This window comes from Mastomys coucha, unplaced genomic scaffold (genome assembly GCF_008632895.1).
Source record: "Mastomys coucha isolate ucsf_1 unplaced genomic scaffold, UCSF_Mcou_1 pScaffold14, whole genome shotgun sequence".
In the NCBI taxonomy this organism is placed as follows: Eukaryota; Metazoa; Chordata; class Mammalia; order Rodentia; family Muridae; genus Mastomys; species Mastomys coucha.
Window position 1 is genome coordinate 7,709,443 of NW_022196896.1, and position 15,578 is coordinate 7,725,020.

Sequence of the window (15,578 nt, forward strand, 5' to 3'; positions counted from 1 at the left end):
GTATCCAGTGAAGTAATCACAAATACTAAAAAAAAAAAATCATTTGGCATGGTAAAGCACAAAAATATCTCTTAGAAACTGTATCCAGTGAAACAATCACAAACAGAATAGGTAACATCATTATTAATATAAGTCAAAATATAACAATTCTAAAAGGATGTACTCAGTGGGGGTAGTTTTTCAAGGCTAGTGGCATATTTCCAAGAGCAGATTAATAAATCTTTATGGTCAGTGCTCTTAACTGCTTAGCTAACTCTCCAGCCCCATATGGTTAATTATTATTTAACATTTAATACCTGATTTTTTAAATAAATTTTCAATGCATAAATTTAAACTATTTTAATTCTTTCTAATTAAGGCTTTCTTCACCATATACCCAAGCCCACCTCCAATGACACATGTGTAGCCATATGAAATTTTATTGTTGGAAAAGTTTTTAATCTATCATAATAGTTTTGTAAATTATTTAAACCATAAAGCATTGGTTTCCCCAGGGATAAGGTCATGTTAGTGACTCCATCTCAAGGGATGGCTTCTTACCTATTATTCTTGCTTAAGATCTTGGCCAAGACTACCAGGAACATGTAAATAAGAAAAGGAATAAGAGAAAACAAAACAGATTGCCATGAGAACTATGACTCTATATTTTTTCTCCTGCAGAGAGTTCCACAACTGGTCCTAGGAGGCCTTCCCCTTTTGAGGTCAACTGCCTCAGTCTGTGGAACTTGTCACACAGATCCTACAGGAGGTGGTGTGGTACTAGTCCTCAAGGAGAAGACTTTGAAGTCAGTTCCCATTCATGAACCCTTAGTTCCTTCCTGTTTCTAAAGTTTATGCTCCCTTCAGGAATGTAGATTTACCTTCCAAATCTAGTAGATAATTAAGAGCAATGGATATAGCATGTAATATTTTGTGAGTCTCTGGGACAACCCTGGCCAACAACTCAAAAAATAGTTCCTCATGTCTGGTGATTTTGTTTGTTTGCTTGTTGGTTCTCTTGTTTTGTTAAATGGCCCTTACTCTTGGAAAGAGGATCATTAGCCCAAATGGAAAATTTGTATTTTAGAAGTAATAAATGTAATGTGGGTGTAAGAAAGTGTGTATGTGTGCGCTTGTGTGTGTATGTTTAGTTATATACAGATTTTTGTGTACCTTTTCATTAATAGTATGTATCAGTATTACATTTTCTGACAAATTAAAGTCATTTTATTCTCTTTGATCCTTCTGCATTATTCCTCTCTCCATCCTATTTACTGTCTCAAGTTATTTCTCATTTTATCCACATTTCTTGGTTTCCGTAGCTATTACAGACTACACATTCACATTTGATGATTTGAAGCTAGGAGCATTGTCAATAAGAAAGAATTTACACTGGGCAAATGGTGGCATGTGCCTTTCATCCCAGCACTTGGAAGGCAGAGGCAGGCAGATTTCTGAGTTTGAGGCCAGCCTGGTCTACAGAGTGAGTTCCAGGATAACCAGGGCTACACAGAGAAACCCTGTCTTGAAAAACAAAAACAAACAAGCAAACAAACAAACAAAACAAAACAAAGAATTTCCAATGATCATCATCTTGGATAGGGATAACCTCTCTCAGCATTATATTTTTAATTCCATCCACTTATTTTCAAAATTCATAATTTCATTTTTCATTAATTCTGATGGGACTCTGTAGTGCATATGTATCACATTATCCACTTGTCTGTTGAAGGACATGTATGCTGTTTTTGTTCCCTGGTTGTTGTAAAGAAAGCATCAATAAACATGGGTGATCAACTGTCTGTGGAGTAGGTGTTGAGTTCTTCAGGCATATGTGAAAGAGTGGTAAAATTATCTTTAGCTTTTGTGGCTAGGGCTATTTGCAAATCCATCTATAATTAATGAAGGATCCTGTCAGAACACTGTCCACGGATGAGGTTTGGTAGAGAGATTTCTGAGTGCTTTTAAGAAAAATTGAAAAGCAAAACAAAACACACCCACAAATGTCTTATGATCTGTTTTTTCAAAAACACAAAATTGTTCTTGGAATGTGATTTTGTGTCCCCTCCAGGTTTAGTGGGTAGATGTGAGCTTACTTCAGAATATTTACTAATACTAGCTATTGTCGTTTGTTTATATACATCTATAGAAAACCCTTTTTTCACATGCAGCCTGTCCTTGAACTCATGAGAACTTTATTCAGGAAACCTCTCTTAATCATAAATTGTCTGATGCTTGAATAAAGTGGGCTACTGCATGGCACGTTAGTCCACCTCATTTATTGGCTCTACTTTACCAGGTACACCTCTAAAGTGGTAAGTAAATAACTGAATCAGTGACATTAGGTCAACTATGAGATAAAAGTGGTGACCTTCACATAAGTAGGTGAATGAGAAGAATAGGGCATAAAAACAGAGATAGTTTTGAATTATGTAAAGCTCGCACATCACTCTTTAAGAAAGGAGGAGCACACTTACAAAGGCCACAACTATTAGATTGCTTGGAAGTTGTTTATGATTATAATCTCTGGTTTTCAAAAGAAAGAACTTTAGATGGAGAAGTATGTGACAGAATTCAAAAGAATATTGAAATAGTATATAAACAAGGGGCAAAGATTCTTGCTCAGTTTGGGCTCACTTGGATATTAATCTGGGCTGTCATTAAAATAAGTAATGAAAATAAAAAGAATACTCATTGTGGGAAAAGATGGCTAATGTATCAAATAAATGTATGCTAGATCATCAAACCTTAATGCTGGTAAAGAGGCAAAAAAAAGAACATTTTACCTACCTATTAAGACAAATTCAGAAGGAAGAACTGCGCCAATAACTATGCCAGTGAAGGCTCCCTTAGTTCCTGTCATGGAGCTTCCTCTATAGCCAAATCCTACATTGCCTGATAATGACCACAAAGCATGGTGTGAGGAACTTGATAAGCAATCTAACCTTAAATTCTCTCCACGTTTTTGATGAGGTCTTAGGAGAGCCTATACAAAGGTAACTTCACAATCTAAGAAAGCTGGGTACAGCTGGGAAAAGGAATTAGTTTATCAATCCTCCCTAGACTCATGAGCTGCACTTGATATTTCTAGTGAAACTTCAACAAAATAAAAATAATTAAAATTCTAGAAGGAAAGACAGCATTGGGCAGTGTTTGCATATTATCTTGAGAGACAAAAAAAGAACTACAGCTATTTGAGTCCAGACAAAAAGAAGCTTTTATGTATCGTGTGACTCCTTCCCTGCATTTGAACTTATTTATTACTAAGTTATTGCCTACAGGTATTATAGCAGAAGAAGACAAACCTTTGAAAATGGATTTATTTACATTATAAGAGCAATAACTCTTATCTTACTCTTATTGCTCAATTACTAAATCAGGTAACAACCCAATGTCAATGATGGTAGGGATTTGATCCTTGATGTAGTATATTACCCTTAACTAATAATCAGTTGTCAAGAGTTTTACAGAACTCTATAGATTTTCAAATTTTGTCTACAGACTACTATCAAAGGACAGAAAATCATTATCCAACTGGAAAGCTATGAGATCTTTTTTCAAACAAACTGAATTTGTGATTGTGAAATTTGTCTAACCTTCTTCCATTGCAGAGGAAGGCACTTATTTTATTGATGCTTCATCTAAGCTTATAGAAGAGGTTCATGGTCTAGGTTTTCATCAATCTGTTAGTACTTATTTTGCTTCACCTAGACAGATATAACTGGCTGTTTTGATCCATATATTATGGCTAATTCACAAACCCTTAAATATCATTTCAGATTCTATTTATGTTGTAGTATTATTGCCAGCAAGGAACTTGTACTCGTACAGGATCTATACTTTCTGTTTTTATTAAAGAAACAAGAAAGAAGATGGATTAACCTGCCCTATTTATACTTCTCTAGAATAAAATGGGGTGTACATCTCTTGTTGCTGTTATTGCAGATGGATCCACTGAAACATGGTTTCATTTGGCCTGAGACACCTGCATAGGACCAGAAGACAGTGGAAGTCACCAGAAATATCATAAATCTCTAGCTAAAATGCTAAAAGGAGATTATCATATCATCAGAAGTCAATAGGCCCACCAGGGCCAAGGTAGATCCTATGCACCAAAGGAGAACTTATTCTACAAAAAAACATAGAGATCTATGTCACCTGAGAATCTTTCTGGCAATGCTTGCTGCTTTGACCTGTGCACTTTTACGATTACTTCTGAACATGTATGCTGGTCTTATATTTCCCCATCCTCCAGTGCTTCAATTTGTGAATTGAATAGATTAAGTTTTTTTTTTCTTTTAACTTTTACTAAGGATTTCAGTTGTTTATGCCTGGAAATTGTGACCACAATAGACACACTCATTCTTCTATGATTTATTTATTGAATCACCGTCTATGTTCATAAGACATCATAACATTTGTAATCTTATTAAATTCAAAATGGGTGTATGTTATATAAATTGAGAACTACTAATTATATGTCTCTCTTTCTAAGCCATTATACAATTATTTTTCTGATCAACATAAAAATGCAACCAATAGTACTGGATAAAGTTTGGGTTCCTGTTCTTGGTGGCTGAGTATTACACAAAATGCTTTCATTGCTGTAATATTACTCAATATGTTTATAATTTTCTTGCTTATAGGATACTCATGTACAAATGACAGTTACATGTATCTACAACATCTCAAAACAAAACATCTCTGGGTATTCTGCTATTGAAAATACAAAATGAGTCTTCAGGTAGATATACTTCCTATTTTCTGAGGAACCTCCAGACTGATTTCCAGAGTGGTTGTCTCAGTTTGCTATCCTTCCAGCAATGGAAGAATGTTCCTCTCTCTTCACATCCTCTCCAACATGTGATGTCATCTGACATTTTGATCTTAGCCATTCTGATTGTTGTGAGGTGGAATCTCAAGGTTGTTTTGATTTGCATTTCTCTGATCACTAAGGACTTTGAACTTTTCTTTAGGTGCTTCTCAGCCATAGGAGACTTCTTTGTTGTGAATTCTTGGTTTAGATCTACACCCCATTTTTTGATTGGGTTCTTGGTTCTTTTTGGTGGTTGCCTTCTTTAGCTCTGTTTATATTTTGGATATTAGCCATCTATCAGAAGTATGGTTAGTGAAGAAACTTTTCCCAATCTGTCGGTTGCCAATTTGTCTTATTGACTATGTCCTTTGCCTTACAGAATCTTTCCAGTTTCATGAGGTCCTATTTAACATCAGTTCTTAATCTTAGAGATGAGCCATTGGGGTTCTGTTTAGAAAATTTCCCCCTGTGCAAATGAGTTTAAGGCCCTTTCCCACATTATCTTCTATTAGATTCAGGGTATCTGGTTTTATGTTGAGATCCTTGATCTACGTCAAATTGAGCTTTGTGCAAAGTGACACATATGTGTCTATTTTCATTTTTCTACATACAGACTGCCAGTTAGACCAGCACCAATTATTGAAGATGGTTTCTTTTTTTTCATTCTATATTTTTGGCTTCTTTGTCAAAGATTGAGTGGCCATAAGTGTATGGTTTTATTTCTGGATCTTCAATTCTTTTCCATTGATCAACATGTCTGTCTTTGTAAAATTACCACACAGTTTTTATCACTATTACTCTGTATTAAAGCTTGAGGGCAGGAATGGTAATTCCCCCAGCCATTCTTTTATTGTTAAGAATTGTTAGCCTGGTGGTGGTGGCACACAACTTTTATCCCAGCACTTGGGAGGCAGAGGCAGGCAGATTTCTGAGTTCAATGGCAGCCTGGTCTACAAAGTGAGCTCTAGGACAGCCAGGGCTATACAGAGAAACCCTGTTTCCAAAACAAACAAACAATCAAAAAGAATAAAAAACAAAACCAAACAAAAAAAGAATTATTTTTGCTAAATAACACTCTTTAAAATATACCCAATAGATACCTCAGCATGCCCCAGGGCCACATGCTCTACTATGCTCATATTGGTCTTGTTTGTGATAACCAGAAGCTGGAAATAACCCAGATGTTCCACAGCAGAATGATGGATACAGAAAATGTGGTTCATTTACATAGTGGAATACTGTTCAGCTATTAGGAATGAGGACTTCCTGAGTTTTGCAGGCTACTGGATTGAATTTGAAAATATCATCCTGAGTGAGGTTACTCAGAACCAAAAGGACATGAATGGTATGTACTCACTAATAAGGAATATTAGCCATAGAATAGAACAGAATACCCAAGATACAGTCCACAGAACTCAAAACAGTCAACAACCTGAAGGGACCAAGTGAAGATGCCTCAGTCCCACTTGGGAGATAGAAGAAACCAATCACAAGGGAGAAGGAGAGAAGGACCTGGGAAGGAAAGTGGATGGGGGTGGGTGTAGAGGGGAATATGATCTGGTATTGGTTGGGGGAAAAGGACTGAAGTCCTGAGGGCCAGTAGAAAGAATGAAAATAGGCAACCTTGGAAGGTAGGAGACTGTGCAAACTCTCCAGAATGTACCAAAAACCTGGGATGAGAGAGACTCTCAGGACTCAAGGGAAGGACCTTAGATTAAATGCTCTACAGAGGGTACTAGTAGAGCCTACCTCCAGCAGAAAGAAAAGTATAAAGTGAGGGATGATGTTGCCATTCCACAATCAAAACTCTGACCCAAAATTGTTCCTGTCTCAAAGAACTACAGAGATCGAAATGGAGAGGAGGTTGAAGAAAAGAAGGTCCAGTTTAAGGTCCAAAGTGGGATCCAGCTCAAGGGGAGGTCCCAAGTCCTGACACTATTACGAGCCTATGGAGCACTCACAAAAATGGGCCTATTATGAATGTCCTCTGAAAAACCCAACAAGCACCTGAAAGAGTCAGATGCAGATATTTACACCCAACCAATGGACAGAAGCTGCTAACATCTATGGTTGAATTAGGGAAAAGCTGGAAGAAGCTGAGGAGGAGAACAACCCTGTAGGAGGATCAGTGGTCTCAATTAACTTGTACCCTTGAGATCTTTCAAAAACTGGACCACCAACAAAGCCGCATATACCAGCTGATATAAAGCCCCCCAAAAGACATAAAACAGAAGACTTACAGTTCTGGGTTTAGTCAGAGAAGATGCACCTAACTCTCAAGAAACTGGAGGCCCCAGGAAGTTTAGAGGTCTGGTTGGGTTGGGGTTGGGGGTGGGAACATCCTCTCAGAGACAGGGGTAGGGGAGGAGGGTACGGGATGTGGAACAGTTGGAGGATGGACCAGGAGGTGAGTAAAATCTGGAGTGTAAATAAATATATAAAATATTAAAAACAAGAAATGTGAAATAAATCCTATAAAAATTTAAAAAAACACACACAATGGGGAGATATTAGAACATGGTACAGAAAGGGAGTTCTGTGAGATTCCTGAGTACTTGTGAGAAAACGCCAAGACAAATGGCAAGAATCTAGTGACCTCAGTTTCTTCAAAAACATGAAATATTTCTTGTGTTTTTGTGCCCCTCTCATATATAGCATGTAGAAATGAGTATATTTCAGATTATTCATTACAAGAGGCTATCATTATTTGTTTATATTTCTCTGTGAAAAAACACATTTTTGCAACATGTAGCTTGGCTTTGTGATTGTATACAGCTTGAGCTCTGGAGAAATTTACTTAAGTGACTTCTTTAACACTTATAGTATAAATTGTGTGAATCTTTGATTCAATTGCATATGACTATAGTCTCCTTCATATCAGGTCTATTCTCCCAGGTCCCATCACCTCCAGAGCTTGGAACAGGTTCTCAGTTTTTCCACTTCCTCTAAAGCATGTATTATCATGTCCAAGACAGATTTTTAATGGGTTACTTGTTTTTTTTTAACTCTGTTTTTGAATTTATTGATTGTTTGACGAGTTCTGTTTTTATCCTAGATACTTATCCTCAGTAAGCTATAAAACTAGAAGTGATTCTTGTTCATTTTGTGAGCTTCTTATTCCCATTGTTGACTGATTCTTCAGTTGTTCAGAAGCTTCTTAGTTTTATGAACTCCTTGTGCAAATAGATTCCGACTTAGAAAGTCTCTTTCTACACCTATATCATGTAGGATCTCTTTGTATAGCTTTCAAAGGATCCACTGAGAAACCAACAGTTTACCTTTATATATCAATTTTTGTTTTTTCTCTTGAAGTTTTCCATTTCCTTCTTTATTCTATATACTTAGTGCTTTAACTATGGTGTGCTATGGGAGGTTTATTTGCTGGTCTTGTTATCTGGCTCAACTTCCTTATATTAATTCTACCAATCCTTGAGTACAGTAGATCATCTTCAAATGACTGCTTCAATTTCTTCCCTGTTGTAAATTTTCATTGGAGATATTTTTCATTTTCTTGGGTTGATTTATTGCTACTATTTTATTTATTCTTTTGAAGCTACTGTGGGTGGTTTTATTTTACTGAAATTGTTTTAATAAAGTTGTTTTACTGACTTCTTTATCAACACATTTGTTGTTACTTTACATAAAAGTTACTGTATCTTATATATTTATTTTGTTCTCTACTTCCTTTCTAAAAAGCTTTGGTAAATTTTACATTTTCTGATGGCTAGAGACTCTGTATCTGTTGAAGAAAAATGCAAACAAAGCATAAGTTCTTGGAACTTATATACCAAAAGCATGGGTAAAGAAAATGAATAGTTTTCTATTAGAAATTTTCTATAGAAATTGTCTATAGAAATTTTCCAATGGAATAGATACTGTAGAGGGCATATTGAATGAAACAATATGAATGAAATGGGATAAGGAATTCTAACATTGGATTGTAGAAGAGTTTTACTTTTTTTTTTTTTTTTTTTTATTTTAGATATTTTCTTTATTTACATGCGAATTTCTCCTTTCCCAGTTTCCCCTCCAAAAAACAAAAAAAAAACAAACAAAAACAAACCCCTGTTGCCTCCCCCCTCCCCATGCCTGCCACCCCGCCCTCTCCCACTTTCTGGCCCTGGCATTCCCCTACACTGGGGCATTGAGTCCTTCACAGGGCCAAGGTCCCCTCCTCCTATTGATGATCGATTACTCTTAAGTAATGGGAGAATTGGAAATAACTTAGAGAATTGGAAATAATTGGAAATAACAGGGAAGGATAAGCCTGGATTTGTGTCATGAATCTCTCTCTCTCTCTCTCCCTCTTTCTCTCTCTCTCTCTCTGTGTGTGTGTGTGTGTGTGTGTGTATGTGTGTTTGTGTATGTGTGTGTGCATGCTCATGCTTGAACATACACATGTACTGTTAGTCATGCATGCATGCATATACACATGCACACACAGAGAGAAGAAATGAAGGGAAGTCAGAGTAAGGTTGAGCTCAGTATATTTGCCATATTACTATCATATTCCAAATAATAACCTGTTACTACCCTGAAGACATCTTCCCTTTCTCTCTTCATTTTCCCCTTTACTTTATTCCTTTAATCCTTTAAAAACTATGTATTTAACATGTACTTTACAGATTCATTTAAGGAAAATAAACCTCAATCCCTGAAATATTCCTGGGTAAGAAGAGAAATAAATACAATTCAGGCATTTCTTTTCCTTACGTACAGCATTACTCTAACATGTTAACTGCATTTCTCTGAAATGGTCACAGACTGCCTTGTCATTCAGAACTCCTGAAAATATTTGAAATCTGGAAAGTATTTTCTGGTCATATAATTGTGTTGATGTTTATAATTATTTGCAATCTTCCTGCCTGTGCAATAGAAGTTAGAACTTTGCAAGAGCATATGACAAAATATAATGTGTCCTAGGGTGTTGGCTGAAAATGCACATAAGGGTCACTTTCACTCCCTGACTGCTTTTCATTCAAAGTTTCTGTCAAAACTTGCCCGTGCGCTGGTGTCACCTTTCCTCCTGCTTTCCATTCCTCTGCCTCAGGAGCTCATAGTCTTCTGGGGAAAGTACTCAGCTCATTTGTATTGCTGTTTCCAAAATCACCTTCAAGGCCATAATTTGTGTATCCAAGACCTGTACATGTTTTCAGCTAAAATAAAATGCCCCTCTACTCTGTTAATGACATAGACATCTTTATAGTCAAATACAGGAAATTTTTAATTTTCAATGCCTTTTTTTCTTTTATAAAAAACACATTAATTTGGAGAATGTTATATAAAACCTGTAAATTTCTTTTGCTCCACTATATTTCTAGTCTTTTCACAGTAAGTTCCATCATTAACAACATGGTAAATCATTCCAGTCAGCCTTCCTTCATGCCCTTGGCACCCTCTTCCTCCCCTGGCTCTGATCCTCTGGGATGGTTTATTTCCCATTCTGCTCTAGGCACCGCTGTTTATTAGTAAACTTGACTTATTTTGTTTACTGTGAAATTAGCCATAGTTTTTATTCGTGAACCTCATGGATGAGGGAATGTGCAGCACCCTTAAGCATGGCTTATGTTCTTGATGGCCAGAGCAGCATCACCTCCACCCTGTATCCTCCATGACAGGCAGAACACCTCTACCTATGACAGTGACAGGTTTCAGCAATACTGAATAAACAATGCCATGTTATTCATAATATGATTGGAATCAAGATTTAGTGAAACAAACTTGGAAATGTCATAAGCTCGTAGCGATTAACTAGGATAAATGAACAATGCAGTAATAAGTGAGAACATGCTTTCTTTTCCTATTATATTGGATGCAGGGGTGAAGACAAGAGTTCTGCGGTGCCACAGCCTGGTTTCTTCTTGATCATCAATAGCTAAACACTGTTGTTTTCCATCAGAGAAGAAACAGCATTGGCACTTATTTGAAGGATAGATGGTCTTGCAGTGATTAATGCTTCTTGGCTTAGGCCAACAGCCTCTGCTTCTTCTCCTACTTTGTCTTAGCCTGTTCTTTTGGATGAGTATAAGCAGCTGAGTGGCTTGTTTCACCATTCAGGCCGTGGGTGAACAGGCTAACCACAGGAGGCAATTTGAACACCTGGAGGAAGACACTTGCTGTACAGTAAGCATGAGGTGTAGAAGTGTAGAAGTGTGGTCATCTGACAAAAGTGGGTGGAATCCTCTTCACTGATATACTCTCCAGTGCCAAATTATTAGGCATTTTCTCAAAGAACTTTCAGCATCTTTTGGGATTCCTGCTTTTTTTACAGTAGGGCTTGTGTTCATCTTCTGTCCTGAAAACTTCTGTCCTTTTTGCATCATGTTGGTCTTGAAGAAATGGAAATAAAAATTGAGGGTAATCTGTGTCTTTAGAAATTCAACCTTCCATTTGATTCTGTTGAACAATGGAGTTTTATGACAAATCATGTTCCTTAACAAATTAATAATATAAACATGTATGTGTACATATATATATATACAGTTATAACTACATAATATGGTTATAACTGTATATATATATATGTATATATATATATATGTATATGCATATATACATATGTCTTATAGAGGCTCAAGAATTCTATTTATCAAACAAATGATTTTGGCATCCTTTAAATGCAACCACTTAATTTACATTTTTTTAAAACATTTTTTAAGATTTATTTTTATTTATTTTATGTGTATGAGTACACTGAAGCTATACAGATGACCATGAGCCATCATGTGTGTGGCTGCTGAGAATTGAATTCAGGGCCTCTGCTGGCCCTGCTTGCTCAGACCCTGCTTAGCCCGCTCGCTCCAGTGTAATTCACTGTAGCTGTCTTCAGACGCACCAGAAGAGGGCGTCAGATCTCATTACCGGTGCTTGTGAGCTGTCATGTGGTTGCTGGGATCTGAACTCAGGACCTTCAGAAGAGCAGTCAGTGCTCTTACCCACTGAGCCATCTTGCCAGCCCACAATTTTTTGATTGGTAGTTTAGACTACTTACCCGCTGTTGGTGTTCTTACTTAATGGTGACATTTCTTGGCTACTATAATATACATGAAAAGAAGGGGCAGAAATCCATCCAATAATGATTATATAAATTGGCTGTTCCTTGAATACATATCAAAAGTTGAAAGCAAGGGGCATTATCTAGACATTGTCATTCAGAATTACAGAAAAACAGAATAGAATGATTTTGAGCACAGAAAATGAAGACAATCCAGTGAAGATTCACTATAGCTCAAGAGACAAGGCAAGGGAATTATTTTTCTACAAAGCCTTTGAAGTGTTTCCAGCTACTGGCATTTAAGTGCTAATAGTCATATTAATTACATAATATGGATTGCTTATATATTAACATGATGAACTTAGTGCCATGTAAAAACAAACAAAATCGAGAAATTTAGGACTACAAGGAAAATAAATGATCTGCGATGAGATAAAAAGCTGAACTCATCCCATAACAACTCAGTAATTCACTCCCTATACTCTATTATATTTTGAAGGGCTAGCATTGAGTACTAGAGGTAAAGGAAAAAAGCAGAAATGCTTTAATGTCAAGTTAAATTGAAAATTAAAGAAGAAATTATATCAATTTATAAGAAAACTTACAGAAATTAGAACAGAAGAGTTACACACAAAATCTAAAGCTTACTGTTGTTGTTTATTTTGGTTTTTGTTTTGTTTTGTTTGGTTTCATTTTTTCCTGACAAAGAGTAACAAGGCAAGAGAGCAAAAGTGTTTAATAGTCAAGTCAAGTAGCCGACTATACTTTTCAGAATGTGCTAAAGGAGGGAAAAAAGGGGCTATTTTAGTGTGGACTGCAAACTGTACAGAGAACCTGTGTGACAGTATTAACATGTGGCGTCCATAATAGAGAGACTTGCATCACAGAGAAAGTAGTTCTGGAGACTGGGCTGTTTGTTGAATTTGGGTATAAGTTTGGAGGAAATTTGTATAGAAAAAAAAGTGAAACCAGAAAGAGACAAATGAATTATTAAAGAAGCTCTAGGTTGAGCCTGTGCAATTAAGAAATCACATGCACAGTTATGCACAATTTAGATTTGTCGATACTTGCCTCTGACTTTGGGTATCATCTGCCAGCTAATAATCATGTTATGTCTCCACTTTTAAATTTGTGCTAAACTCGTGGAGATCAGTGAGTAGAATATTCTTTTAACTGTGACATGAGTGACCTTTGTTTCCTACTTTGAATTAGAGAATTTGATCATTGAGTTTCTTCCTGGAATGTGTCAGAAGAATGTGTGTGCTAGGAGTGGATAGTGAGAAACAGGTAGTTAATATTCACTGTAGTACAAAACATAAATTAGCTATTAAAGTGTGTTTGCCAATACATAAGCCAATTATAGTACACTAAGTTTCTCCATGATTAATAAAACTGAAAGAAGATATGAAAAATCTAATATTGTACTCTTTGGTTAAATGTGTTTCCACAGTCCACTTGTTGCAGGATTTTCCCTGTCTAATTACACTAGTGTAGAGGAGGCCTGTGGTTGGACAGGGAAAAGGTAGGTGGAGCAAAGAATGGCAGGGGAGAGAAGAGAAAGAGGGGACAATGGAGGCCACTGAGATGATTTCATAAGGTTAAAATAGTTGGGATAAAGCTTTTAGCATTATCAGTTGGCTCTAACTTTATTGTATTGGCATCTTATAAATTGTGATATTATTGATACATAAATTTGGTTAATTAAGCTTTAAGTGTTTTAATATTACTGGGTTACTTGGTAATTGTTGGAGGGTTGAAAAAACCAGGGTTGCAGATTTGGTGGGTTTGCTTTTTAAGTAGTTCCCACAACATCCACTAGTGCATGTATATAAGAAAAACATGTATAGTAACAGAGAGCTATTCTAGCCCTATCACTCCTGCTTGGAGCTCTATTTTAAGAGACAATGAAGTGTTTTAGCTAGGATGTCCACTAAGAATTACTCTTTTAATTCTTCAGGCTTGCTAAATCAGATAATGCTCCTGGGATTATAGTGTAGGTTTTAGAGAAATTATGCTAATTTGTCTCACCTGACTTATTTAACATTCTTCTAATTTCTGTGAAAATATTTGAACGACTTTACTCAACTACTAACTTGGTTGAATCATAATAACACAGAGATATAAATAATTGAAAAATTTAAAATATCATGGTGAAGAACATTTTAGCTGAGGGATTAGAATTTCATACCTATTAGTTTCAAAATGTAACAATGATGAATTTCATGTATTTTTGTTTGAATTCTTGACACACTTTCACATCTATTATCACACCTTATTTTCATCAGCATTCTGGGATGAATAAGGTCATGAGACTTAATCTTATTTTGGGGATGGGTAAATAGCCTGAAAAATAAAACATTATGGAGACATGATAGCAGTTTTCAGCTGTGTCAAGGGTTTTCATAGAGAAGAAGAATTAGATAATTTTGCACAGACCCAGATGGTAGGTCCAGGATGTTCAGGAGGAAGTTGGAGAGAACTTAGCTCAACACAGAGAGAGCAGCTGCAGCGTTACATGTACATAATAGGCTGCCTTACTAGGCAGTGTTCTTCCCAAAACTGTATACTGAGAGTATCCTGAGAGGATTTCCTGCAGGTTGGTAAAGTCAGACAGAAAGACATTACTTGAGGTGTTCCCTAGTGTGTACTCTGATCCATGAATTGGAATAATAAATAAATGTGGTGACATTTTCTAATAGATACAAAGGCTGGGCGATCATCAGATTTCTCTGCTGCAATCTGATGCTAATTCTACTCCTAATTTTGAGTCTTGTAAATCCATCACCACTTTCAGATAATTGTAAAATTTTAGGCCTGTGTCCAAGTACAAATGTGGCCCTCCTATTTGCAAAATAATGAATCACACAACGTTGAATTTTCCTTTCTTTTTGTCCTTCCCGGGCCATAAGATTGAATAGAGCTCTGCAGAATCACTTTCTGTAGATGGTTTTATAAAACAATAACTTTTGTTGTGGATATTGTTTTCTGTATACAAGTAAACCTCTGAAATATGTACTTTCCAAGTCCTCAGCCTTCCCCTGCTTTGACTTTAAATTGAGTTAATTTTCAATTGTCTAGCTCTCTCATTAACTGTAAAGTTAATTTTTTAATATGCATTCTTTCTTAAAATGTAAAACAAAAATATTGGTTTAGAGTCTAGATTTTTATTGTTGAAACATATTTTCACAAACAATAGTAAATGCTGCTTGGTGTCATAGTGTCCACATAGGAAGAAGTTTTGAGTAAGTGAAAAGTTGTAATATAATAAACACTCTGTCAAAGTCAGACCTAAGTTTCATCAAAGTGATGTGATGATCTGTGAGACCTAATCTGGGGCTCAAAAGATCCCTGAGATTTACTTCAGTTATTAAAGCAAAATAACGTTTAAAAATCATAAAGGTTCCATTTATAATAGGAATTCTAAGAACTATATGCATATTCAGGAGCATTTCCTCCTGGTAGAACTGCAGAAATGAAGAAAAAATGGCCAGGCGTGCTAGAATCCTACTTTTTCTATTTTGCATATCCCATTTCACATATAAGACTCCTGTGAGGAAATCAGGTAGTCTAACTGCAGATATGTACATCTCCTTCTTCATGTCCAGTCCCCATGCCACCAAGCTCATCCCCAAATCTATAGTAGAACATTTGCTGTGCCATCTCTTTCCTCTCTCACGCTAACCCAAACTGATTACACAGATCTTCTCCTCCAAACTTCCTCCAGTTTAAAGCATTATCCCAGTCTCTAATACCATCATGCCTTCCCTGAAGAGGCACCAAGTGAGCAGG